Source organism: Mercenaria mercenaria, chromosome 19 (genome assembly GCF_021730395.1).
Source record: "Mercenaria mercenaria strain notata chromosome 19, MADL_Memer_1, whole genome shotgun sequence".
Lineage (NCBI taxonomy): Eukaryota > Metazoa > Mollusca > Bivalvia > Venerida > Veneridae > Mercenaria > Mercenaria mercenaria.
In genome coordinates, this window is record NC_069379.1 from 9,823,840 (window position 1) to 9,850,875 (window position 27,036).

Below are 27,036 nucleotides of genomic sequence, written 5' to 3' on the forward strand. Positions count from 1 at the left end.
CAATGAGCAATATTTTCGGGACTATTTCTTAAATTATCAAACTGTGACTGGAATTCTATTTGATAAATATCATTTGAATTATATCTAATTGCAACAATGTACGAGTCAGAACTACGTTTCATTAGTTTGAATAGCTGGCCTTTTACTCACTCAGTGCCATAAGACTTTGTGTTGTTTTGTACGGAAATAGTTGCAAAACAGTTACAGTACCGCCATAGCAGGTCGATGTTTTTAAAATGTCATTTTGACATAACTATATTTCTTATGACATTCTTTATTTCCTAATGGCGGTCTATCGTAAACTTTGTGTATATTGTATGAAGGTAAGGCATACAAAATAAGCCCTGTGTATAAACGGATACCGAAACGCCATTAAGGATATCATATTTCATTAGTCAGTCAAGTTAGAAGATAAAATAGAACATTCGACATGCTTTAATTGTGCTTGCTTAAAATGTGATATACTAACTTTATTGCTAAAATAATCCCAATGACGCTTTAGAAGAATGTGTTGGACTTTATGTAGAATCAGTGAGTTTAGGGGAATCTCCTTGGACTACGACTGTGCTAAAGAGGTAATTAATGTTGCATTTATATCAATATACATTGTCATAAATTTTTTAATTGGCACCTTGTTCCGTTTGAATTTTAAGTTAATCGGATTTTAGCTCACCTGAATCAAGGTTAAGGATGAGATATTAGAGAGTTTGAGATTTCAACCTTCGCCTTCCCCCTTCAACGTCTCTTGCGAAGTAAACGTATGAAGTTGAAGTTCGATAAAAATTCCTTGAGATTTCAAACTTTAGAATGAACCTTACTTCTTTTAATCCGCCCATTCAATTTATTCGTAATTATGATCGGTTTTTTTTCGTGCATTTTGATATCAATTGTCCGAATGGGCAGGACTTTTACAAGAGGTTTTAAATAAGAGAATTAGATAAAAACATTTCAATTAATATAATCATGGCATGGATACAAGAGCTATTACGATAAAATAAAAACGAAACAATGTGAATAATGTAAAAACTCGTTGGTGTTGCTCCGAACATTTAGGTTTTATGTGAAATGATGTAAGTATACAATGCACGATTGTAAATCATACATGAGAGGAAATAAAATGAATGATAATCATATCAACGTATTCTACTGTTGATGGTGTTTCTGAAAGAAAATACAGTTAACAATTTTAAACAAAAACATGAGGCACCAACTATTACAATTTCATTTCTCGATATACTTTGAAGTTAAGTTAAATGTATGCGATAAAGCAAACACAAAAGGCATGATCATAAATATAAAGGACAGATTCATCCGTCATGCTGTTGACTAGAATTTCATAGTTTTTCTTAAAAGTTTTCTTACTTTGAATTGGTACTTTGTAAATCGAATTGCTTAAAAGACGCGTTTTAATTGTAGACTCTCATAAACAATGTACCTGATGCAAATCTAACCTTTTAAAAGATATGTTGATAACATGAGCCATTATACACAGTTTATGGATACATTTAACAAGCGATTTGAAACAAATGTAAGATACTTTCGTGATATCATACGTTTTGGCATCATGGCACTCTGTATGACTCTGTATAATGCAAAAGAAATGTTAGGTGGGGACGAAAATTGTCGCACAAAATAACATGTGGGCATATACACGCATTTGTTTGAATATATTATTTCATAAGTAAAGCATATGCAGATCCATGAATTTTGGTGAGAGGGACACCAATTTTAAAAAGGGGGTCACCCATTTCAGTGGTGGGGAGGGGGGGGGGGGGGGGGTTGGGGGGAGGGTCACACCGAGTTTCAAAACCGATTTTCTTTGTAAAATGTAAGAATCAAAGGGAGGATGTTGACCCACAATGCCCCTCTACCATGCTCTGGGTCCGTGCAGATAAAGAATGGAGTTATCCCATATGGCTAACAGGAAACTTCTCGCATCATGACATCATTTATCTGAAATTGCCTGATACTTCAGAAGAATTGTCCGTCTTACTAGTACCATTTTATGTTTATAATTAAAAATTATTGTCGTATTAAGTGCCCGTAAAAAACCGGATTGATTTAATTTGGAAGTGAAAATAAAATGTTTCACCAAATTATAATCGCGCGTTATTATTCATTTTTCAAGTAAAATGACTGTCATTCCATTTGCCTCAATCCAGATTTTAGTCTTTGATGCCGAGTATGTTGACAGAGTAGATGTAAAAATACTGAAGTTTTGACTTTCGTGATATCACATCTTCGGACGTTCAAAACTTCACTTCATACGTCAAAAAAAAAAGGCCCATCTGGTATCGATACCGCCTGGGGACACAAGTATGCCGTAGATGTTAAAGTTTGAACAAATCTCAAAGTTTCTCAAAATCAGTTCATAACTTTATACTTCCAGGTACAATTTAATGTATTAAGTTAAAATCATTAGCCATACAAAACTTCATTATTCTTCTACTTATTGATAGTGTTTCGCATCAAATTTAGTCTAATTAAACATATGGATAATCGATTAACTTTATAAACAGAAATCCTGAAGCTAAACTTTTTATTTCACATGGTAATAAATAGAAGTCTTAGGCGTACTTGATATTACATGGGAAACTTTAGTAGCAACGTCTGATGTAAAAAATACACGTATATCGGTGACGTTTTACTCCAAATATATATAAAAGACGTTGAAGAGGAAGGCGAAGGTTGAAATCTCAAACTCTCTAATAGCATAGATGGGTGGTGCGGCGTCCATCGTCCGTTGACTATCGTCCGGAATTTACATAAAAGCTTCCTCCTATGAAATTGCTGGTCAGAACTACACAAACTTTAGTCGTGAGTAGTGTAAAAACAGGATTTGATTTTCGCGGCCATTTTGAACCACCTGAACCACCAAAAGCCAAGATGGCGACTCGCGACCATTTTGAACCACCTAAACCACCAAAATCCAAGATGGCGACTCGCGGCCATTTTGAACCACCTGAACAACCAAGATGGTGACTCGCGATCATTTTGAAAATTGAAGAAGTCCCTATGCGGATAGAGTGTCAGATCAAGTTTCACCAGGTTAAAAAGTTATCAGCGTAGTCATCTATCAACCATTGAATTTGTCAATATATTTTAAAGGACTTTACTCTTTTTTGTTTTAAAATTTGAAAAGCCACAACGGCCAATTTTGAATTAAGCGGCACAGGTGTATTGATTACACTAGTGCGCTGTTTTTTTTTAAATTGAAATATGACCTATATTAGGTTAACAATAACCTATCACTTATGCTAGTATTCTTTTTGTTTGCATTTTTACAACGATTATTTAAGGATAAACATTAGAAATATGAATTTTATACATACACTGAACACTGCGGGTAATGGATTTGAATATTATGAAAATAGACTGGAAACCTTTCATACATATGCAAAGCAGTTACTATCCGACAAATACCAGTTAGCAAGAGCTTGATTTTACTATACCAAAGAGGCAGATACTGTAATTTGTTTCCGTTGTAGTGTTAGAATTACTTCGTGGGATAGGTATGACGATGCATGGAGGGAACATTTAAAGTGGTCACCTAACTGTGAACATCTTAAAGTGGTAGGTGTGGAAAAACCACCACCACGCCCGCCAGCTGGCTTCGGGGCTGGATTTGGAGGCTTTGTTTCAAGTGTTACAAGTGCACAGTGAAACATTCATTTTTTTGTCTTGTGTTTAGATAGTTTAACTTTTTTTTTACAAAACGGATTTGAGATCATATGATCCATATGACAGGATGTTTGATTCTTTTTTTGACGAAGAAGGGAATAGATTGCCTTGGGTGCGAGATGATGATGAAGTATTAAGCATATATTGGTGGGCTTATGAAAGCCATAGATTTATGTTGGGTATGTTACAAAGTTATCCAAATAGGTATACAACAGTAGCAAGAAGGTATTCAAGAGACACACACTGGCATGATGAACACTGTTTGTTTGTACCTTTCCTTATGAGCAAACAATATAATGACTCAGAAGACTATATTCCAAGACAGTAATCAGAATACTCAGTTGGACTTATGACTTTTGAAACAAAATTTTATGATAAAATCTGGTTTTCTTTAAAATATTGTTACACTTGTTCTTTAACAACGACTCATCATTTAATCACTAGATCATATTTTGGAACAGAACCACATTTTGATACGGGCTGGCAATGTATGAACTGTGAACACTTTTTATGGAATGAACATCCTCAGTACAATCTGTAAACGTATTTCTTTACTTTTAATATTTTGTGAAGGAGTAACCTGTTATGAACCGATCTAAAGTGGTTCAAGAGTTAAACTATCTGATAACCTTGGGATATTCAAATGGACGAATTCAACGCCAACTAATTCAAAATCTAAGTTCGAGACAAATAGATGCCATCACTGAAATCATGAGAAGACTATATAGACAATCTATCATTATCTTACAACGAGACTTTTTTTATATTTGAAGACCATAGACAGGTCATTAGGACTTTAGCTTTCAATCGAGTCAACACACGAAGGAAAAAGCATCTTATAATAAGGTATCACTCATTGCTTATAAGAATACTTAGAGATCATTATATTTATCAAACTATAGCAGCAGAAATAAGGGACTACATTACACAGACAGGGGAGGAATAAAGTAAAATATAAACTCATAACAAACTTTTTAAAATCAACCAAAATAGAGGGAAAAGTATGGCTCAAGCATAATTGCTTTTAACAGAAGACTCTTTATCCTATTTAAGAGAGTGTGGCTTTCAAACTGTGAACTGGTCTCCATTATCAAAACCGGTTTTTTTGTCAACTAGATGACACACATTTTCTTACTATTAAAAGAAAACGGAATAAAACTTTGATTCTTCTGGGAAAAGGTAAATCTCAGATAACATTAACTTTAAATCAGTTCAATTCCTTATACGATTTAAAGGAAAGTGTTTCACTATTGACTTCGTTTTTAGAAGGACAGTCAACATAATGGATTATACTGGACTAGGTCTGGAGTTTCAATGACCAGAGCTGAAATTTTATGAAAACAGACTAAATACATTCGAATCCTGGTCTCAGCAAATTCAGCCCAACAAGCACCAGTTGGCATCTGCAGGAATTTATTATACAGGAAAAGCGGATATAGTAGAGCGTTTTTCCTGTTGACTTAGACTAAATAAATGGAAACCAGAAGACGATCCAATGAAAGAACACAGATTGCGTTCACAATCATTTTTTTTTAAAAATGGTTGGACCGCCAAATCAATATGAAAATTCTTCTGCTTTTGACGGGGATCTGAGATGGAGTCCATGGAATTTGTCTACAGCCCGGACGTAATTGTTCTGAAAATTTGAAATAACCATTAAACTGTTTATACAATGAGTGTCTTACATTGATAATATATTCGTCGGACACGTCCTACGTTAAAAATGAGTACCTTTAGCAACATTGTACTTCATATAATAGAGTATTTATCAAAGGAGGAAAACAAAGTTCAAGTATGTCTTCAGAAACATCAGTCAGAAGGTTGTTAAGTCCTTTTGAAAAGATGTCCAGAGTAATATCGGGATTAGTGTCATTAGAAGCATGTCATAGAACATCAGATGAAACTGGACAGAAGACCATTATTTGGAAACTTTCATGTTTGATGACTGCAGACATTGAATCTCTCCAGTGGTTGTGTCATAATCACAACTGTGAGATTGAGGATATTGATTTGAACCGTTACATTAAAGATAAAATAGAAGACCTATATTTGTTAATGGCCGTTGTTGATAAACATAAACATGGCGGGAAGTGTTTCTGATTTTAAAAGATGGAAATATTGTTCTACAACTGATGCAAAAATAAATAAATAAAATAACTAGATAAAGTATTTTATTTTCTTTTGCATTTTTCTTACAAAGTTGTGACTACACTTTTTCATCATTTTGAAAGTGATTGCACGTTTTTTCACCATTTCAAAAGAATAATGACTTCATTTAACTCATTTGAAAAGTATGTTTCCTCATTTTGTTTTCCAACAAAAGAGGTGCATCCTCACTTATATTTTAGTAAAATGAGGAAGATCTCAATTAGCCTCAATTAGATTGTTGGTAAAACTTTTACTGTTAAAGGAGTGTGTTAATTTCCACTTTTACCTTTTCAAATCATGTTATTTTACATAATTAAGTATCAGTTTCTTAAATTCTTCTACCTATGTGTGGTTATTTTTGCAGGTTCACTTTTTAAAGATATATTACTTTTTATTAATTCAAAATAGTAATGACTCCATTTAACTTGTTTTAAAAATATGTTTTCTCATTTTGTTTTACAACAAAAGAGGTGCTACCTCAGTTATATTTCAGTAAAAATGAGGAAGACCTCAATTAGATTGCTGTCCTCATTTTCGGTGTTATTATTCTTTACATCATTTCTAAAGTATGCGCACACTTTTACCAATTTGTTTAGGGTCATGTTAAATTGTCCTTAACTTATGAGAAGACTGATAATATCAGATGACCTGTCAAACCACGGATAGCAATTGTTAGCCAGCAATAACAGTTTAACGCGCGTGACCTTTCTTCGGCTCATTTATAGTGGTTTTACATTTGTACAACAAAAACATTTATTAGGTGTCTATACACAGTTTAAGAAAATTGATTATCATAATTGTATGCATGATCAGGTAGCTCAGTGAAATTTTAGCGCTGTCTTGAAACCTAGACGGCGGGAAGAAGATATATTTTGGTGGAATAATTTATTACCTTTGCAGTCTAAAGCCAATGTTTAAATGTTTCGCTATATATGACAAAAATCTCTCTTTTTGTAAATTTTGATCTAATTCATTTTCTAATACAATGCTAGATTTTACACATTTTAATTCAAAATATGTTAAAAGGTTAGAAAAGTTGGTGTTTTGCGCTATGCGAGAAGTTTTCCAAATTATTTCAAAAGTAGAGTGCAATTAAGTCACATTAAAGAAGCATGGAGCAGTACATTTATGCCCAAGACAACGAAAGCAACCACATTTGTAAAGAAAACAAACCATACAACTTTAAAGTACAACTAAAACGTTCATTTATTTTTGAAGGATATTGGAAAGTAGCTTTCACCTGGAGGGAATTACTTTTATTTACACTGTCCCATGTCTTTGGAACATGGTGGGGGTAAGAGTGAGGTTGGGTGCGCGCCATAAACCGGTTTAAGCTCCACAGTGGTGTTTTTGCCACTGACCGTTCCAAGGCGGTGCCCCACTGTGTTCCTTTGTTTGTTCGTTTTGTCCTTGTGTGTTGACTTTGTGTGCGCGCGTGTGTGTATGCTTATTGTTCGTCTTGTCCTTGTTTGATGGCTTTGAGTGTGTGTGTGTGTGTTGTTCGTTTTGTCCTGATGTGTAAGCTTTGAGTGTGTGTGTGGTGCACGCGTTTGCGTGCTGAGGGGGGGGGGGGGGGGGGGGGGGTTCGTTTTGAGAAGGCTGCGCTTTTGGTGCGTGGCAATCCCTGTTTCATATTTTTCTTTGTTTTTATGTGAAATTAGTTTCAAAAGAGATTCAAAAAGTCGAAAAAAAGACGATACATTATTTATATATTCAAATGTATGCAAAGAAAGTGTTGTGAACGGAGGGGAGCATGCACTTTTACGGAGAATTGAAAGCAAGTCCAGAAATGGATGGCAGTATATATTCAATACTCCATTCTATTTACCTCTAAAAGGAACAGAAATTCAAGAACTCGAATTTGTCATATAAACAGTTAGTGGTGAATTGGCTTCATTTATAAGTTCACCACTGTACTTAACACTTCATTTCAAACGATATCCATTTTATTCCAACTATGAGTCGCTCTAATTGATATGTGCCAGATCCACAAATAGGATGATATTTAAGTCACAAGAAAAAAATAGGATTTATCATACCTAACACAGTTCTTGTCTTGAAAGTGAACTCGATCAGGTCAATATTTATACAAAAGAATTTCTGTCTTTACTTTATTAAAGACACCAAAGTGCAAAGGAGACGGACCTGTTATTTTGTGAAGAAAAAACTTAAATAGTGTCAATTTAAATTCATTGCTTTTTCTTTCTCAAGATGGTGTTTAAATGTAATATTTGTGGAAAGGAGTACAGTCGTCGTGACAATATGCTTAGACACAAGAACGCATCCCATGAAGACATTAATGATGACAACGACTCGAATATATCAGATGAGGAGGATAATCAAATAGACCCGTTAGAGCGCATAGTCGATGCAGCTGTTGATCAAGTCCAGCCAGAATATGAAGATAGAGTCTTAGCTTTAATGAACCAGGAAAACATCTCTGAATATGACGCTCGAGAAAGAACGTATAAAAGTATGAGAAGTATATATAGGAAAGCATTAACTGGCATCTTCACAGACAACGTACTGTGGATTCAAGCATTGAAAGATAATGATGTTTTTCAATCGATCAAGAAAACAGCTGATCTAGCTATGGAAAATGACGATTTTAATAGAGAAGAAGCATGGAAATATGCTTGTAATAAAAGAAAATTTCTGTTTGAGACAGTTCTGGATGATTACAATCCTCCACTGCTTACACACGAGGGACAACAAACTGCATGTTACACTTTCAAGAATGACTGAAAAAGACTGATATACCTTTGCTTTTTTATTTATATTTGCAAAAACAAAATTTAAAGATACCTTTGTTATGCATATGTGATTTACTGAACTGGACTTGTAAAATAAAAATTAAAAAAATCGTATAGTTCTCATAATTTTGCACCTGGTTAACAATTTAATACAGGTTAAAAGTAGCCTTTGCAAATACCCATGAAGCATAGAACAGTTTCAATTTACATGTATCGTGTAGCTTTTATTGATCTACAGTTCATCAAAGCGGAGGACAAGGTATGAAAATAATAGTATCACTTTTCATGTTTACATTTTCAAACGCAGAGTAGTACGCGTGCTGAGGTCATAAAAGAAATGATCAAAAATGTCGCCGTTAATATTATATTTTGAAACATGGTCTTACTCGTACAGATTTGTAAATTTTGAGGAAGACGTTCTTTAATCAACATATTAAAATAGCTCAAGGATATTCTTCTCTGGTTTAACTTGTTTACACACTTATTTAAATTAGACTTAAAGATATCCAGAAGTCATGTTTCACAAAAATATTTCACCTTTAGATATTAACTTCAAAACCTCATCAAATGAAGTTTACTTTACTAAATATTTAAATTAAGTAGCATACAGAGCTTCATTCATAATTAAAAGTCTTGATGTAACAACAGAGTGTTAAAAAACAGCTAGCTTTTTAGTGGTAGTATACATTTATATTGTTTTTACCTATTCATACATACGATGTGTATTATTTAATAAACCTAATGCATAGTCAGTACAAACAAACTTGTTAATTTCATGTTTACATAAACTATATGAAGTAAATGTTCATGTTTCTAAACACAAACTGAGCTTGTGGTCACTCAATGTCTGTATTACAAATTTTGTATTACTTTAGCATTTGAATGAAGCGATAAAATCTCAAAATAAGAAACACAAATGTGTCTCATATTAAAACATGTACATCTTTTAAAAATGAAGAGCGTGTTAAATAATACTGCATGAACAAAAATATACATTAGGAGTATTCGTACACACTACAGGATTGAATAAAGGATCGCTGACTGTATAAACATGATTTATAGCTTTAAAACAAAGGATCAAATAAACAGAGAGGGGTGGGGTGGGGGGGGGGGGGGGGGGGTAGATGGAGAAAATGATACCGCACTGACCGTTCAATGAATTCAGTGTTGGTATCTCTTATAGTCAAACGAGATAATTGGTACTTGTCAAAATAAATTTACTAATGTATTCTGTCGTATCTGAGCTAGTCCATAAAGTTTAGACATTCTTTTTGTAATTTTACAAATTTGATAAGAAAAAAGATAACAGAGAAGATTTGTACAAAGCTGAAGTGTCTATTAAATTTCAGTTTAAGGCTCAAAATTTGTAAGCATGATCCATTTGTACTTTGATCAAATTTCTTATACAGCTTGTAAGATTTGACTTTTGTACTTGCTGTGCTTTTTAAATAGTGATATTTTCCTACAATTTTTGTTGGAAAGGTGAAATAACCGTTTAGGAAAAAAAACTTTAAGGTAGTTTTGTACTTTTACAAAAGCAAGATTAAAAGGGTGTATGTTCTCCATGACGATTTGATAAAAGACATTGAGTCGTAAATCATTTGCCCTTCTTCTCTGATAATTCATGTGGGAGAGCTGGTGGTTTCATGAGGAGAACAGGTTTGTACTGGTAAAGAATCCAGGAACACTTGTTAGGTTTACTGTCCACCTTTACATGACTGAAATACTGCTGAAAAACGATGTTAAACCCGAAACAAACTTTGTATCAATAGATGTGGTAATGATGACAATAAAAATATACTTGTAACGTGTTATGCGGAAGTATTTAAAAACATAAGGTTTGTCACATTAGCAACACGGTCTGTCAAAAATTTTATATTCATAACAGCACTGTTATACAGAGTCATAAATTTGGCTGTCTGATAGTTTCATCAAGTATTGGTATATCCGATCACAGCAAATATAGGTATTTACAAGCATTGTATATAAAAATAATGAAGTCAAGTAATACGTTGGAATAATATTGAAACATATTCTCTAAACTAGGTGATACTTCATCACATTGTGTTTACAAAGGTAAAATTTGATCATTACCTTAATCAAGAATTTGATTGCATACTCAATATGGGTAAGGGACAAAATATAACGTCTTGATCTTTTCATTGATAAACATTTTATCAGTTTAAAAAATCTCAACTTGGAGTTTAATAGCAGATAAACATTCCATTGAAACGACGGGCACACATGTATAATCGATACACCTGTCCTGTTAAATTTTAAATTATCGCTGTGATAGTTTTCAAAATTGTTCACTAAAGTTTTGTTAAGATTTTTATACATGCTTTGCATTTTACATGGAGATATTTCCACACAACTTATGTGGGAATTGATAAAATAACCTGAAAATGGTATCGCATTTTTTATGAAACAAAGATAAACAATTTCTCTAAATATTACATATGTGTTTTTGTGTGCAGCACGCAACAGTTTATGAATAAGTATGTATAAAATAACACGAATTCATACAAAGCCCATATGGTAACTGTAACAAGTATTAGCATGGTAAATCACAGCATACGTTGGTGGTGTAAATGAATCGTTAGCATTACATTATATATATAATGATGTAAAGAGTCAAAACTCTAGCAAGATTAAAACTTACAACCTATAGGACAATAGTCTAAAGCTCTTTATATTACAGAGGTAATAAAATGTTTCAAAGTTCAATGGAATGTCACCATCTAAGGTTTTCAATAGTAATCAAAGCGTGAATAGCGTGAAATGGGGTCATGTTTTTAAAATAGTAATCAAAGCTCTGAAAGTCTGGAAAGGTTGATGTATATATATTAATGTAATTATGCAGTGCAACGTTTTCCTGTCATGTAAAAGGTTGTTTCTATGTCAAATATAAGCTTTATTATTACTTAATTGTTAAGCGGACCATTTACTGATATTTAAAGTTATGTTATATGTTTCAAAAAGTCATTCGAAGCTGTTTGATAAAAATGAAAGGAAAAGTGAATCGCCATCTTGGATTAAATGGTTTTAATGATTTTACTGCTTAGGTGGTTCAAAATTGTTATAAGCTGTCACCTTAGTCGTTCAGGTGGTTCAAAATGGCCGCGAGTCGCCATCTTGGATTTTGGTGGTTTAGGTGGTTCAAAATGGCCGCGAGTCGCCATCTTGGATTTTGGTGGTTCAGGTGGTTCAAAATGGCCGCGAAAATCCTGTTTTTACACTACTGTCGTGGCATCATGGCAAGGTCCTCTCTCAAATGTTATCAAATGCTTTGCTTGGATCCTTTTAGGGACTGCAAGAGATAAGAAACGAAAATCTCTAAAACTTTGTCTGAAGCATCCTTATACGGTCCTTGTCCCCTCCAATTTTTTAATTGGGTCATTAAGCTCCTTTTATTGGCCACTTTGGCTTGAAATAGAAATATAGCTGAAACTCGGTACACGTACCTTTAAATGAATTATTATGCTAAACTGTATTATGCATCTCCGTCAAACGTTGTAAGTACCATCATTTATAAATTGCCTGTAAGGGAATCTCCCTTTTTGTGACCGCTGGTGCTAAAATTAGAAAAAACCGCTTGGTGGATCTCAGTCAAGCTCGATATATAGCATTAGTGTCTTGTCCTCTTTTGACCCTTTAAGGGCTCACTAGAGCCTAAAATAAATTCAAGAAAACAATTTAAAATGACTTCCACTCATTCATGAATCACTTGATGGATCTTCACCAAGAATTATCTGTAGCATCACTCTAAGGGCCTCTCCCAATTCGTTCAAATGTTGAGAAGTAGTCCTTTTATAGAAATACATTACCTGAAAACGACTGTCTTCCATGAAATGCCTAATGAAATTTCATCATACGTGGTCTGTAGCATCATTATAATGCCTTCTCCCAGTTGAGATGGGGGTTCGTGACCCATTTCATGGGTCGCTAGAACTAAAAATATACAAACATTTTTACGACTTCCTTCCATGGGCTGTATGATGGATTTTAATCACAGTGGGTCCGTAGCGTCATTATAAGGTCCTCTCTCAAATTTGATCAGATGGGGCACTCGATCTCTTGAAGGATTTGCTAGAGCTAAAAACTAGAAAACTTCGCATGAGCTGCTTGGTGATCTTTGTCAAAGCTAGTCTGAAGCATCATTATAAGGTCGTCTCCGAAACTGATTTGGCCAATTTTAGGGACTGATAGAGCTTACGGTAGAAACACTTTTTAACGACTTAACAATTTAAAATGACTTCCACTCACTCATGAATCACTTGATGGATCTTCACCAAGAATTATCTGTAGCATCACACTAAGGGCCTTTCCCAATTTGTTCGAATGTTGGGAAGTAGTCCTTTTATAGAAATACATTACCTGAAAACGACTTCCTTCCATGAAATGCCTAATGAAATTCCATCATACGTGGTCTGTAGCATCATTATAATGCCTTCTCCCAGTTGAGATGGGGGTTCGTGACCCATTTCATGGGTCGCTAGAACAAAAAATATATAAACATTTTTACGACTTCCTTCCATGGGCTGTATGATGGATTTTAATCACAGTGGGTCCGTAGCGTCATTATAAGGTCCTCTCTCAAATTTGATCAGATGGGGCACTCGACCTTTTGAAGGATTTGCTAGAGCTAAAAGCTAGAAAACTTCGCATGAGCTGCTTGGTGATCTTCGTCAAAGCTAGTCTGAAGCATCATTATAAGGTCTTCTCCGAAACTGATTTGGCCCATTTTAGGGACTGGTAGAGCTTAAGGTAGAACTGTAATGTAATGAACCGGAATGTACATAAATTTTTTGTTTAAAATCTTTGTAAGTAAATCTTCATCAAACATGGTGTGTAACATTCTTAGCCACTATAATCCTCTGTTTTTATTAATTTAAAGAATGAATTAGTTTCTTTTGTACAAACAAAACAAACAAACATATTATACCGGATGAATTCATTTATTATATTTTTGCGTCTATCGAGTTTTTAACATCATTGACTTATTATGGGTACTGAAAAGTGACTAGCTGGTCCGGTAGGGGATATTCAAAAATTTCTGGACTCTTCAAAACTCCTTAGAATACACCGTCTACTGAAAGCAACGATTGTCATTACGGGTCCAATACCTGGGCTCAATATCACGAGAAAACTTAAGTAATTGCTTAGCTTTGGATATTGAGGATAAATACCACTTTGTTTGTATATGTAGATGTTACACTGATATTAGAAAGAAATATTTAAAAGCTTTTTATTATAAACATCCATCAGTATATAAATTTATACAACTTTTAAATACAACTAATAAAGCAGAACTTATTCACTTATCCAGATATGTTAAAGAAGCTCTTACTATTAGAAATGCACTTTTAAATGTTGAAGTCTAAATTTTCATGTTCATTCTCCATCAGATTATCATTATATTTGTTTAATTATATTTATTTTGTATCTATTGTTTGTAACTTGTCCTTTAGTTCATGTATATTTTCACGTTGACAGTATATATGTGAACTATGTGAATTAGGCGATGTACTACGTACAAGTCTAAATAAAATATCTGTTCTGTTCTGTTCTTATTACACTTGGTATTCTTACTGCGGAAGTAGACTGAATTTGATATCTCGGGATACTTTCAAAATAATTCGCTTTTATGATTATAAGTCAAATTACAAGATCATAAGGTTACATTAAAACCAAATCTGAATCGTTTAATTATTATGACTAAAACTATTTGCCTTATATTGATATATTTTCATTTAAAAGAAATATTGAATAAATTCGAAATTATACTAAATCTTTTACAACGAAGTAATGCTTTCGCAAAAAGAAATCTTATTGCATGATAGTAAACATTATTTCATAAAAACGAAATACTTATATATAAATGAGATGATGTTTGTAGTATCTGGTATTGATACGTGATATAATTTATAAACTTGGTGATATATAATATTATAGAAAATTCAAATTTTAGTATAGACAGGCTGAGTTGGAGTATAGTATTGATTTAAAATAAAAAATTTCAGCCATATCTGAAAATAGCAAAATATTTGCCGATTTCTTGTTTACATATCGCCAATCTGTCTCATTTAGAAGCTCTCGGGCGTGAAGTATAAGTTAGGATAAAATGTCTCAAGATTTTGATGATTAAGACGTTATTAAGACGTTATAAACATTTTGAACATTTCAACCGATTTTTACAATAAACAAATATTTGTGTGTGTTGCGGACAACTGATTTTGATATTTCTCTAGTGGTATTATCACAAATAAACAAATTGCAAGTTAAAAAAATAAAATTTCTATAAAAATGCAAAGAAAAGTATATTCATTACACTGCCAATGAGTTTATTATGACATTTAAAATCAGTTCATTACGCACATGGAATACAAGAAACTTGTTAAACCTTATTAAACTCCGGATATAATACATTTGTTTTGCAAGTCCCTAGGAAGTCCACTCTGATTGAAAATTTCTACAGTCGTTTGAAGATTTCGGTGATGCTGCCTATTTTACGGAATGGTTCTTGTACGGATCCAGAACTAAATTTAACATATGTATGAAACTTCAACGCTTCGCAGGTATTAGAGATTTTCAATTTAATTCGACGCGGACTACGGACAGCGGACTGCGTACTTACAGTAGGGGTTTTCTAAACCAGTGACCAGTAGGCATAGGACACTTCCAAGGTCAAATTCCGATCTTCATGCATACACATTAATTAATGATACTATAAGAACCGTAGTCATCATCGGGAAAATACACTAACTCATTTCAGTTCCGCATTTCTCACCTAAAACGTACAGTTCGATGACTGGTACCAAGCATTTTGAACAAACGGTTATTTATCTTCCACCGTGCAGTAGTATAATTGTCTCTATATTTCGCATTGCAGATAATTCAACATAGTAACGCAACAGAAAAAGAGCTGCTTGATCTTTCCTTATGAACATCCGGTCTTGAAGTCACATCAGTATGAGCATGTTAGGCGAAATGTGAACAAACTAAAACGGGGTGCAGCAAATTCACAGTTATAAAATAAAACTAGAAATGATGAATAAAATTTATCTGAGAAGTGATTTTGAATTTGAAGTCATGAATTGGTACACACTTGTATTGTTCATTTAATTGACATTGCACATTTACGCATGATCCATGCGGTTCGCTTATGGTTTCTCGAATGGCAATTATCGTTGGAAGCGAACGACATGGATCCTGACCAGACTGCCTAAATGCACTATATTGGTTCTCTCATGGAGCGGCTCATTTAGCTTTAAATGGGGAAGTTCTAATCCGAATATCTTTCAAAATTACATCATTCATAAACATTGTAAAAAAACAACATATATTGGAACCAATAGTGCATATCTATTTTGTGTGTTTTTCCAATTAAATCAAAAATAAAATCATTTGTCTACCATGTCTGATAATGGTTTTCGGTTTATAATAGAGAGTTTGAGATTTCAAACTTCGCCTTCCCCTTCAACGTCTCTCATATATATTTTGGGTAAAACGTCACCGATATGCGTGTATTTTATTTATATCACACGTTGCTACTAAAGTTTTCCATGTAATATCACGTAAGCCTAAGACTTCTCTTTATTACTATGCGAAATAAAAAGCTTAGTTTCAGGATTTCTGCTTATTAAGTTATTTGATTATCCATATATATAATTAGACTAAATTTGATGCGAAACACCATCAATAGTTATAAGAATAATGAAGTTTTGTATGGCTAATGATTTTAACTAAATACATTGAATTGAACCTGGAAGTATGAAGTTATCAACTGATTTTGAGAAACTTTGAGATTTTGTTCAAACTTTAACTTCTACGGCGTATTTGTGTCCCCAGACGGTATCGATCATACCAGATAGGCCTTTTTGTCGTATAAAGTGAAGTTTTGAACGTCCGAAGGTGTGATATCACGAAAGTCGAAACTTCATTCTTTTTACATCTACTCTGTCCACATACTCATCAAAGACTGAAATCGTGGTGGAGGCACATGGCATGAAAGTCATTTTACTTGAAAAATAAATAATTACGCGCGATTATCATTTAGTGGAACATTTTATTTTCACATCCAAATAAAATCAATCTGTTTCTGTCGGACACTTAATACGACAATTGCTTTTTAATCATAAACATAAAATGGTACTAGTAAGACGGAAATTCTTCTGAAGTATCGGACAATTTCAGATCTATGATATCATGATTCGGGAAGTTTCCTGTTAGCCGTATAGGATAACTCCATTCTTAAAATGCACGGAACCAGAGCCTGGCAGAGGGGCATTGTGGGTTAATTCCCTTTTGTTTTTTAAATTTTACAAAGAAAGTCGGTCTTGAAACTCGGTGTGACTCTACCCTACCCTACCCCCATCCCCCTTAAATTGGGTGACCCCCTCTTTAATGTTGGTGTCCCTCTAACCAAAATTCCTGGATCCGCAGATGCTTTACTTATAAAATAGTATATTAAAATCATATTGTGCTGTCTGAGAGTTTGGCATTATACAGAGTCATACAGAGTGTCATTATCACGATCATTATAGGTTATTAACTTTGTATGTGGATAAATGCACGAGTTCTGCAGCGGTAATATTGCGCGAATTTAGGAGCGCAAAATTGTCTGCGAACGAACGAGTGCATATATCCACATACAAAGTTGATAACCTTTTTATTACATATCCACTATCAAATGATTAATTTATATTTAAATTATCGTTCTGTCACGAAAGACAAAAAAAATCTCCGAAAACGCAATTAACTAATCGAACTGACGCGCATTAATATTTTCCGCGAAAATGACGTCAACTTGTTGTCGCAACGTGCGCGTGGACGCCATGGACATCACGCGATCCTTTCCATTACAACGTTAAGAAACCATTCCACGTCCTATATTAATCCAACTCATGACGTAATTATAACTTTCATTTCATTTCAATCTGATAAATTACTACATGCTAGTATCTAATAGGTCAGATTAATCAAAGTGTAAAAGTAAACAAAATGTTGCATAAATTACAAATTTAACAAACACACAATACCAACAAAAAATCTAAAGAAACGAGATCCGCAATGGACGCACCGTCAGGGGAGGTAACTAGGGTCACGGATTGGGACTAGTCCGATATGAAAGCGTTCAACGCCATGATATGGAAAAATATTGCACGAACGCGGTCCATTGAAACCCAATAGAAAATAATTTTAGGTATGTAATAATCATTTTCATTTCATCTCATGTATGATTTACAATCGTGCATTGTATACTGACTATACTGACATAATTTTATATAAAACCTAAATGTTTGGAGCAACACTAACGATTTTTTACATTGTTCACATTGTTTTATCGTCTGATTTCTTTTTCTTTTTGGTAATCGCTCTTATATCCATGATTATATTAATTGAAATGTTTTTTATTTAATTTTCATTTTTTCACTTCTAAAGCCGCTTGTAAAATTCCTACTCTTTCGGACAATTGGTATCAAAATGCACGAAAAAAAAACAATCATAATTACCGACAAATTGAATGGGCGGATTAAAAGAAGTAAGGTTCATTCTAATGTTTGAAATCTCAAGGAATTTTAATCGAACTTCAACTTTATACGTTAACTTCTCAAGAGACGTTGAAGGGGAAGGCGAAGGTTGAAATCTCAAACTCTCTAATAAAAGGGGGTACCCGGCCTTTAGCGAGCACCTTGCAAACATCAGGTGATAGTAAGAAAATGATAATCAATAGAGCGTACAAGTATAGGTATCGCGTAGTGTAATGCCGTTTTGAAATTTTAACTAAATGAAACAATAATATAAAATAAAGTCAGCACACTATTGTTCTTAGCATGCACGGATCTAGGCAATTTTCTCAGAGGAGGTCCGACAGAACTCTCACTATGACAAACATGTGTCTTTATACACTAAATAATTTGATTTCACTTGTGCGGATGCTAGCTGTTTACAAGTAAAAGGGTTGTCAATAAGTTTTTGTTGAACAGGCAGAAATAGAAAAGTAGCCGAACAGCTACAGGGTCTGGGGACATGCCTCCTCTCCCAAATCCCCGAAAAAAATTGAAATTCAGCGCTTCATTTACTGCATTATTAGGCATTTTAGAAGCATTTAAGAACACATTTTCCACTGCAATTTTATAAAAGAATACCCCTTATTTTCACGTTTTTAAGAACTCACCAGTTAAATTTGGGGAAAATGATACAATTAAGTTATCTAAAAGGTAAATTCTTTGTTTCTTTGAAATAATTAATATTAATATGATATATGTCAAGGTCGTATGTAGCAGCAGCCACATACACTTTGAATGCAGTCCTGTTCTTGCCTTTTCGAAGAACCGTTTTCATACCTTCTTCTCTTCTTTTCTTTTAGTCTTTTTGGGTTGTCTTCCTTGGATCCGCGCCTGTTAGTATTGACCTAGAAGGGGTGAGGGAACCAAATCCTTTCCGCCCATATCTGCCGAGCCTGAAAACATTGATATCAAAAGACAGTTGTATGTTATTCTATTTATCATGAAACACATACCTAGAACAATATATGTCCTCGTCTCGTCGTAAAGATTGACTTCTGACGCAGAAATTGATAAATTCATATTACACAGATTTGAACATTGATCCGCCCCTGAAACACTTGAACGAAACAATACTTCAGCCATACAGTACTTCGACAATCATAACCGAAATATGAAAAATCTAAGGTTTCATGAACTATCTTTAAAAGGTCTATCATATTTTGTTGGATTCCCAGTCATGTTGGTATTCATAGAAACCAGGATGCTGATATTGCAGTAAAGAAATCCCTGTTATTATCACAATCTAAATTGAAGTTACCACATACCGATTTTAGGCCCAGTATGATGATTTTTGTCCGATTGATATTGTTTAATATAAGGTTGCATTTATGTATCAAGAAATGCATAGAGTACATATGAAATTTAATTGACAATAAAAAGAAAATATTGTTAAGGCGGTCATTTTGAGTTTAAGATAACCGCCAATAATATGATGATACAAAATGTTGCAAATAGATTTTTAGAGACTGATTGTTTAAACTTTCGTAAAATATTGCAAAAGGTCTCAAACTCATAATTTGGATACTTCCTGCCCAATGTTGCTGCCTTTGTATGTAAAGTACATATAGTGCATGTCAATTTGTGGGAATATGGGCCGCCGTGAGAAAAATATTGAGAAATATAGAGACCTATACCACATTGTAGATTGAAGTGAGTTATCGTAATTTCCCATGTATCTCTTTCCAGACACGCGACTGGAAAAAGTTATGACGTCATAAATATGGCGGCTTAAGAGAAAATAAAAAAAAACGTAGGCTGCTGAATAATTACAGGTGACAACGTCTTTGAAAACTATGTTATGATTGCAAAATTGATATATTTAGTGAAGGTAATGTTATTCTAGCAGATAAAAAACACTTTTATGGAAAAGGATGGAATTCATTATGCTTAAAAAGAAAAACAATATTCATAAATATCAAAAATGACGAAAACGACTGAAAAACGATATTAAGTGAGCAAATGTCTATTTAATGGCGCAGTATGTTCGATTTAAAATAGAAATAGTCTGATAATCTATCACTACAATAGTCGATTAGCATAATTATATGTATCTATATACCCTTGTTATCTGTATGAGTGTGTCAGATCAGCTTAATGCCCCGACACTGTGGTCAGAACTCAAAATCAATAGAAAAAATATCTGTTTCAATTTTAAGAATGCTTTTTCTAATGCATTTACAGCTTGTTGTAAACTATTTTGTAGTGCAGATTCTCCTATTGAAATTGATAAATCCAATCAATTACTAATACTTCCCAGTAAAACTAAGTTAAAGACATCTACGAAAGGAATCATCAGAAGATTCCTCTAAGAATGTTTTTGTCTAGCATACTAGTGGTCTATGATGTCATCGTCGTTTAGCGCTACAGTATATTTACGTTTTACAGAAGAAAATTTATAATACTAAAAACTACACCTTAAGTCCTTTCAATGAACAGGATTTGGTCACTAATCACATCCCTTCATTTTGTATTTTCAAGCAAAGCTCGCATATATGATCAGCAATGTTATTTTCGATTCCTTAATTGCATATACAATTAGATTATGCTCGTTTCCTAGATAATTTAACCTCTAATACATGTACCACTTCTAATTTATTAAATCGTATAACTTCATGTCGAACTGATATTTACCTCATGTGAAAAAAAATATTGCGACAAAGTATATGCAGATTCTGAAAAAAAAATTCCCAGAAAAACTAAAATCCAGCAATTACATGGTGTGCTGTTCCGTCGTTTTATATGATTCCTTTACTCTTTATACCTACTTAACAAATAATCCAATGAATTACAAAGGAACTGCTTTAATTAAACGCCCTTTCTTGTGTATTTAATTTCAGTTAAGCCTTTTTCTGCTTGTAACATTGCTAAAAATAATTTCCATGTGAACCTGTGAGGCAGTTTGTCAAAGCATCTCCTTATTAAACGATGTCCGGTAAGGGAATGTAGTTTTTCGAGAGATAATAAGTAATCCATGAGAACTACTTCTGCCTAGATTGTCGTATGATTTAGAAAACGTTAAACACAGTTATGTGTGGCTACGATATGAAAAATAATTCACGCATTCTTGATGAAGTTTTCAAATACAAACAATCAGTTGTTGCTCGAACAGTTGTCATTTTTTATGTCAGGGAGGTGTAGTTATTAAATGAAACTAACAATTCAAAGACTACAATACTGCATCGCTTGGGATTGATATATCTCCATATCTCAAGTTAATTTACTGGATTTTTTCTCTATTCAGATGGGGATGTTCCCCATACAATCTTCTGCAATATATCAGCTTAGATAGCTATCTATTACTAGATACGTAGTTTGTCACAATCAGCTGTAGGTCATGTTGTTTGCCGGTTATATGCGACGTTTAATAAATACACTTTCCTTAGCTTTTATATAATCTTCATATATTTGCAAGAGCGTCTTTCAAGAATTCAATGAACGTTATCAATATGTCCTTTTACAGATATACTGCTATAATAATAACTATCAAGTGCAAAAATATTCTACTAAATTTCAAGATTGTAATTCAGACTTGTGTGGGTTATTTTTTTAAAGTTTAATAGCAATTTAAAAACACATCTGTTACTAAGTGTATCAAAACAGTAGTTATTTATCAATTTCAATGAAAAGTTTCACAAATGATGAAATGTTTTATCATATGCGGTTCTGACCCTCTTATTTGGAGATATGTTGCATATTCGGTCAGCTGGATGCTACACTTTCCTCTTTGATCGTGACCAACGAAAAAGTTGGACCACGCCATGATTGGTAGTTCTTAAAGGCCATTGGGACTGAGCCCTGTGATATATTTCTACTTTCCTGATTTGCCGGATCCTTAATAATGTTCTGCTGGTATTCTGCTTTCTGTAACGGTATGGAGAACGTGCGCAAATGATTTGTTAAAAGCTTTAAGAAGATTCCTTGAAAGTATAGAACGCAAATAATCAATGACAGTAAAGTTGGTAGGCAGTTGGTAGTTGGTAGTTGAACATTCGAATAACCAACTACTTACTAGTTGCCAGTTGGTTATTCAAAATGTATAAGCAAGTCTGATTACCTTTTAAAACATAATGATAAAAAATCATTCTTATCCATGTTTTGTTCTTTAATATTAATCTTCATTTCTTAAAATGCATTCAGCAGTCTCAAAAAGTACCTGGAGAGCCAGTTGCCAATTCGCGATATAATTCAGAAAAGCTTCTTTTTTCAGTCACAAATGGATAAAATCATTCAATATGACATTTTATATGGTCTTTCATATCACTATCTGACACTTTCAATGTAAAGATCAGTCTTGGAAACACTCAGGAGGCCAGTTCCCAAATTTCGCGTGTGAATAAACCAACTGCCTACTGGTAGGCATTTGGGTTTATTCGACATTTTACATACAGTCAGTGTTTTGGTAGAACATGATAAAAAAATATTCTAACCCTTGTTTTTATTTAAAATGAAAATTTAGTTATTTCTTTCAATGCATTCAGCATCTCAAAAGCCAACCAGGAGACCCATTTGCCAATTCGCGATATGTTTCAGAAAAAGCCGATTTTTCAGATACATTAATAAAATAGTTCAATTTACATATATTTTGTTCTTTGTATCAATACCCGACAATTTCAACGTATAGGTCCGTCTTGGAAACCCTCAGGAGAGCCAGTTGCCAATTCGCGTGCGAATAACCAACTGCCTTCTGGTAGGCAGTTGGTTATTCTACATTTTACAGACAGTCATAGTTTTGGTCGAAAATGATAAGAAAATAAATGTAGTCCTTGTTTCGTTCTTTAATGTTAATATTTATTCCTTTCAATGCATTCAACAGTCTCAAAATGCACCAGGAGAGCCAGTTGCCAATTCGCGATATGTTTCAGAAAAGTCGATTTTTCAGACACATATGCATAAAATAATTCAATTTTACATATATTTTATTCTTTCATATCAATATCAGACACTTCCAACGTATAGGTCAGTCTTGGAAACACTCAGGAGAGCCAGTTGCCAATTCGCGTGCGAATAACCAACTGCCTACTGTTAGGCAGTTGGTTATTCGACATTTTACTGACAGTCATTGTTTTGGTAGAACATGATAAAAAAATCATTCTAACCCTTTGTTTTGTTGTTTTATGTTAGTATTTATTCTTTTAAATGTATTCAACAGTCGCAAAACGCACCAGATGCGCCAGTTGCCAATTCGCGATATGTTTCAGAAAAGCCGATTTTTCAGACACAAATGAATAAAATAGTTCAATTTTACATATAGTTTGCTCTTTCTTACCCAATTATCCGGACACTTTCAACGTATGGGTCAGTCTGGAAACACTCAGGAGAGCCAGTTGCCAATTCGTGTGCGAATAACCAACGGGCCTACTGGTGGGCAGTTGGCTTTTCCCGCATTTTTAAAAGACAGTCATTGTTTAGGTCGATAATAATAAAAATATCAAGCTAGTCCTTGTTTCATTTTTAATGTTATTATTTATTTCTTTCAACGGATTCAAAGTCTCAAAATGCACCAGGGGACCCAGTTGCCAATTCGTGATATGTTTCAGAAAAGCCGATTTTTCAGACACATATGCATAAAATAATTCAATTTTACATATATTTTGTTCTTTCTTATCAATATCCGACACTTCCCACGTATAGGTCAGTCTTGGAAACACTCAGGAGAGCCAGTTGCCAATTCGCGTGCGAATAACCAGCTGCCTACTGGTAGGCAGTTGGTTATTCGACATTTTACAGAAAGCCATTGTTTTGGTAGAACATGATAAAAAAATTCATTCTAACCCTTGTTTTGTTATTTTATGTTAGTATTTATTCTTTTAAATGCATTCAACAGTCTCAAAATGCACCAGGTGAGCCAGTTGCCAATTCGCGATTTGTTTCAGAAAAGCCGATTTTTCAGACACATAAGAATAAAATAATTCAATTTTACATATATTTGGTTCTTTCGTATCAATATCCGACACTTTCAACGTATAGGTCAGTCTTGGAAACACTCAGGAGAGCCAGTTGCAAATTCGCATGCGGATAACCAACTGCCTACTCGTAGGCAGTTGGTTATTCGACATTTTACAGACAGTCGAAATTCGACATTTTACAGATTTGGTCGAAAATGATAAGAAAATGAATCTAGTCCTTATTTCGTTCTTTAATGTTAATATTTTTTCCTTTCAATGCATCAACAGTCTAAAAAACCCACCAGGAGAGCCTGTTGCCAATTCGCGATTTATTTCAGAAAAGCCAATTTTTCAGACACATATGCAAAAAATTTAATTCAGTTTTACATATATTTTGTTCTTTCATATCAATATCCGACACTGTCAACGATAGGTCATCTTGGAAAACACCAGGAGAGCCAGTTGCCAATCGCGTGCGAATAACCAACTGCCTACGGGGTAGGCAGTTGGTTATTCGACATTTTACAGACAGTCGGTGTTTAGGTCGAAATGATAAATAATTCATTCTTATTCTTGGTTGTTTTAATGTAATTTTTATTCCTTTAAATGAAATTCAAAGCTGAAAATGCACCAGGAGAGCCAGTTGCCAATTCGCGATATGTTCAGAAAAGCCTTTTTCAGACACATATGAATAAAATAATTCAATTTACATATATTTTGTTCTTTCGTATCAATATCCGACACTTCCAACGTATAGGTCAATCTTGAAGCACTCAGGAGGGGCCAGTTGCCAATTCGCGTGCGAATAACCAACTCCCTACTGGTAGGCAGTTGGTTATTCGACATTTTTACTGACAGTCATTCTTTTGGTAGAACATGATAAAAAAATTCATTCTAACCCTTGTTTTGTTGTTTTATGTTAGTATTTAGTCTTTTAAATGCATTCAACAGTCTCAAAATGCACCAGGAGAGCCAGTTGCCAATTCAAGATATGTTTCAGAAAAGCCGATTTTTCAGACACATGTGCATAAAATAATTCAATTTTACATATATTTTGTTCTTTCAGTATCAAATATTTTCCACAAGTAGATACATCTAGGGAACACCATTGTATGTCAGTTGTCAATTCGCTTGTGAATTACCAAATGCCTACTGGTAGAAAGTTAGTAAATCGATATTTTCAAGAAAGTCCATTTTAGTCTAAAAATGAAAAAAAATGTCGTTTTTGAAGCATTTTTTTTTTTTTATTAAAATCTATGCATTCAGTAGTTCTTCGAAGGCATGGAGGGATCCAGTTGCCAATTCGCAACATTTTTCAGAAAATCTGTTTTTACACACATAAACCATACAGTAATGTTTTAATTATAATAATTGTTATTATCTTTTTTTTATCAATATCAAACATTTTCACCAAGTAGACCAGTCTTGGGAACATTAAGGAGAGTCAGTTGCTAATTCGCGTGCGCAGTTGGTTATTCGACATCTCGTAAATGAAATTAACATTAGCTTCAAATTCAACGATTTGAAATTTGAATTTTGAACTGACTAACTACAAGAAACCAATTAGGGGTCATGCCTACTTTTGAAACAATTAACTTATCACCATAGCAGTAAAATTCCAGACCCCTGTAGAGTTATGGGGTCACAGGAGTCACAATTATGTATTGTGATGTTTTTGTATCTGGGTGATTTTGATCTGAACCCCGATTGTTAACAGTAGAATGTGTTTCGGGTAATGTCGCAGATGAAAGGTAAGTGTTTATATATATATATATATATATATATATATATATATATATATATATATATATATATATATATATATATAAAAAAAAAAAAAAAAAAAAAAAAAAAAAAAAAAAAACGGTCCCTAATTCCTCATACGATATATATAATATCTTATGCGTTTTGTATTTTCTAATTAAACACTGATATTTGATACTATTTATTATCTGAAATATATATAGTACTATTTGAATGTACTTTCAGATTCTATTTTGTCATAATAAACTGCAAAACCAAGATTAAATACATAGTGAAAAATGCATTTTTCCTGTTTGCAGCCTTTTAAAAAACTTGCTTTCTTTAATTTTATTTCTTATTGGCATTTTAAATATGATACTAATGCACAGACAATAGAATTAATATATTTTGATAATATTGAGATAAGATTCAAGAGCATTAACATTGTTATAATGTGGCAATATTTATGTTGTTAGATAAATATATTGGCATGTGGATTTTATTTTTTTGGAGGGGCAGGGGGGGGTCTGAATTTTGGGTTTATTTAGTGTAATATACAAGGGGAAAATTTTCTCGTGACTGTTTTGCTCGGTCCCTTCCTTTGTTATAACTATGCAATACTAAATGTAGACATGCCTAGCGAAGGGAGCGGGAAATTTCACACTTTAAGCTTAAATCTCCCAAACCACCAATAACGATTATGTTACGTGTGCGGAAATTTTTGTTTTTCGCCAAGAGATGACCTAAGAGGGTTTAAATTTTTTTAATGGATTTTGCGCGCGGAACGAACAAAAATTCAAACTTGTGGCTTTTTATCAGCTTTCATTTTCATATACCAATTGAGTTCGTTCAAATACCATTACATAAATTAAGTACTTCTTTATTTAAAGCGGATATTTTTAAAAAAAACAACAAAAAAAAAAAAAAAAAAACGGTCCCTAAATCCTCATACGAAGTTTGCGCTGCCGTATAATAGGGTCGTTATTAGTTTAAATATGAAGAGGATATTTGATAATATATTCATTAGTCATTATGCGTATGGATTGTTCATTATATAGAGTAGTTTGCCTTTGTAAAATAGGTCAAAGCGGAAGTGCATTTACTACATCATATATCAGGTCCTAGATTGCTAAGACGATGCATGTCATTAACATTACCCCCAAAGTAAATAAATGGACATTAACACTCAGCAGCGGGACTATAGTTTACGGCGTGGTCAACTTGGTAATTACACTGGACAGTTTTGTGAAATAA

The 27,036-nt window shown here is 33.6% G+C and overlaps 1 protein-coding gene across 1 annotated transcript in view; it reads left to right on the forward strand.

The window, feature by feature from the left end:
• The first annotated feature begins 406 nt into the window (after positions 1–406).
• LOC123541823 (uncharacterized) overlaps positions 407–27,036 on the forward strand; it is a 51,068-nt gene continuing 24,438 nt past the window's right edge. The window contains exon 1 of the mRNA XM_053531738.1: positions 407–575. The gene's annotated coding sequence lies outside the window, so the exon portion shown is untranslated. The remainder of the gene's footprint in view (positions 576–27,036) is intronic.